We start from the raw sequence: 2883 nt of genomic DNA, 5'->3' as shown, positions 1-2883 counted from the left end.
AGTTAATCGTTTAAAAGCTTACCTCGTGGGATCAGCGGCCTCCATTTTTGCAGCAGCAGCGGGAGCAGTGACAGTGAGGACCAGGGGGCTGCCAGGAAGGTAAGTTAATCCTTTAAAAACTTACCTCATGAATAGGTGGAGCGCACGCCGAGCAGGAGCGGACACGGGATGACTGAGTAAGTGAGGTAATATATTTGGGCGGTTGCTTTACCCGAAACACTACTTAGGTAGTGTCTCCCACCCATCCTCCTCCTGTAACCAACAAAAAAGGTTCTGAGTGCCGATTTGGTAAGGTTGCTAGTTTATTTTTTTTTCAGAATTCAGAACAGTGGGAATGGATGTTAGGGCAGTTGCATGCTCCTCCTGTAGAATGTGGGAAGTAAGGGTCACCACTAGTGTCCCCACTGACTTCATCTGCGGGAAGTGCACCCAACTCTAGCTCCTCGGAAACCGCATTAGGGAACTGGAGCTGGAGCGGGATGAACTTCGGATCATTTGGGAGGCTGAGGGGGTAATTGAGAGGAGTTACAGGGAGGTAGTCACACCTCAGGTACAGGAAAAAGGTAGATGGGTTACAGTCAGGGGACAGAAAGGGAACAGGCAGACAGGGCAGGAATCCCCTGTGGCCGGTCCCCTCAATAACAAGTATACCGTTTTGGATACTGTTTGGGGGGGAACGACTTACCAGGGGTAAGCCATGGGGTACAGGTCTCTGGCACAGAGTCTGTCCCTGTTGCTCAGAAGGGAAGGGGGGAGAGGAGGAGAGCATTAGTCATTGGGGACTCCATAGTTAGGGGGACAGATAGGAGATTCTGTGGGAACGAGAGAGACTCGCGGTTGGTGTGCCAGGGTCCGTGATGTCTCAGATCGTGTTTTCGGGATCCTTAAGGGGGAGGGGGAGCAGCCCCAAGTCGTGGTCCACATAGGCACCAACAACATAGGCAGGAAAAGGGATGGGGATGTAAGGCAGAAATTCAAGGAGCTAGGGTGGAAGCTTAGAGCTAGAACAAACAGAGTTGTTATCTCTGGTTTGTTACCCATGCCATGTGCTAGCCAGGCGAGGAATAGGGAGAGAGCAGTTGAACACGTGGCTACAGGGATGGTGCAGGAGGGAGGGATTCAGATACCTGGATAATTGGGGCTCATTCTGGGGTAGGTCGGACCTCGACAAACGGGATGGTCTACACCTGAACCAGAGGGGTACCAATATCCTGGGGGGGGAATTTGCTAATGCTCTTCAGGAGGGTTTAAACTAATTCAGCAGGGAGATGAGAACCTGAATTGTAGCTCCAGTGTACAGGAGGTTGAGAGTAGTGAGGTCATGAATAAGGTTTCAAGGTCGCAGGAGTGTACCGGCAGGCAGGAAGGTGGTTTGAAGTGTGTCTACTTCAACGCCAGGAGCATCCGGAATAAGGTGGGTGAACTTGCAGCATGGGTTGGTACCTGGGACTTCAATGTTGTGGCCATTTCGGAGACATGGATAGAGCAGGGACAGGAATGGTTGTTGCAGGATCCGGGGTTTAGATGTTTCAGTAAGATCAGGGAAAGTGGTAAAAGAGGGAGAGCTGTGGCATTGTTGTCAAGGACAGTATTACAGTGGCAGAAAGGACGTTTGATGAGGACTCGTCTACTGAGGTAGTATGGGCTGAGGTTAGAAACAGGAAAGGAGAGGTCACCCTGTTGGGAGTTTTCTATAGGCCTCTGAAAAGTTCCAGAGATGTAGAGGAAAGGATTGCAAAGATGATTCTGGATAGGAGCGAAAGTAACAGGGTAGTTGTTATGGGGGACTTTAACTTTCCAAATATTGACTGGAAACGCTATAGTTCGAGTACTTTAGATGGGTCAGTTTTTGTCCAATGTGTGCAGGAGGGTTTCCTGACACAGTATGTAGATAGGCCAACAAGAGGCAAGGCCACATTGGATTTGGTACTGGGTAATGAACCAGACCAGGTGTTAGATTTGGAGGTAGGTGAGCACTTTGGTGATAGTGACCACAATTTGGTTATGTTTACTTTAGCGATGGAAAGGGATAGGTATATACCGCAGGGCAAGAGTTATAGCTGTGGGAAAGGCAATTATGAGGCGATTAGGCAAGATTTAGGATGCATAGGATGGAGAAGGAAACTGCAGGGGCTGGGCACAATTGAAATGTGGAGCTTGTTCAAGGAACAGCTACTGCGTGTCCTGGATAAGTATGTACCTGTCAGTCAGGGAGGAAGTGGTCAAGCGAGGGAACCATGGTTTACTAAAGAAGTTGAATCTCTTGTCAAGAGGAAGAAGGAGGCTTATGTAAAGATGAGGCGTGAAGGCTCAGTTAGGGCGCTTGAGAGTTACAAGTTAGCCAGGAAGGACCTAAAGAGAGAGCTAAGAACAGCCAGGAGGGGACATGAGAAGTCTTTAGCAGGTAGGATCAAGGAAAACCCTAAAGCTTTCTATAGGTATGTCAGGAATAAAAGAATGACTAGAGTAAGATTAGGGCCAGTCAAGGACAGTAGTGGGAAGTTGTGCGTGGATTCCAAAGAGATAGGAGAGGCGCTAAACGAATATTTTTCATCAGTATTCACACAGGAAAAAGACAATGTTGTCGAGGAGAATACTGAGATACAGGCTATTAGACTCGACGGGATTGAGGTTCATAAGGAGGAGGTGTTAGCAATTCTGGAAAGTGTAAAAATAGACAAGTCCCCTGGGCCGGATGGGATTTATCCTAGGATTCTCTGGGACGCTAGGGAGGAGATTGCAGAGCCTTTGGCTTTGATCTTTATGTCGTCATTGTCTACAGGAATAGTGCCAGAAGACTGGAGGATCGCAAATGTTGTCCCCTTGTTCAAGAAGGGGAGTAGAGACAAACCTGGTAATTATAGACCAGTGAGCCTTACTTCG

This window comes from Rhincodon typus, unplaced genomic scaffold, assembly GCF_021869965.1.
Source record: "Rhincodon typus isolate 14 unplaced genomic scaffold, sRhiTyp1.1 hic_rhity00000846, whole genome shotgun sequence".
Classification (NCBI taxonomy): domain Eukaryota; kingdom Metazoa; phylum Chordata; class Chondrichthyes; order Orectolobiformes; family Rhincodontidae; genus Rhincodon; species Rhincodon typus.
The sequence above is the reverse complement of the archived record's forward strand: the minus strand, read 5'-3'. Positions refer to the sequence as shown.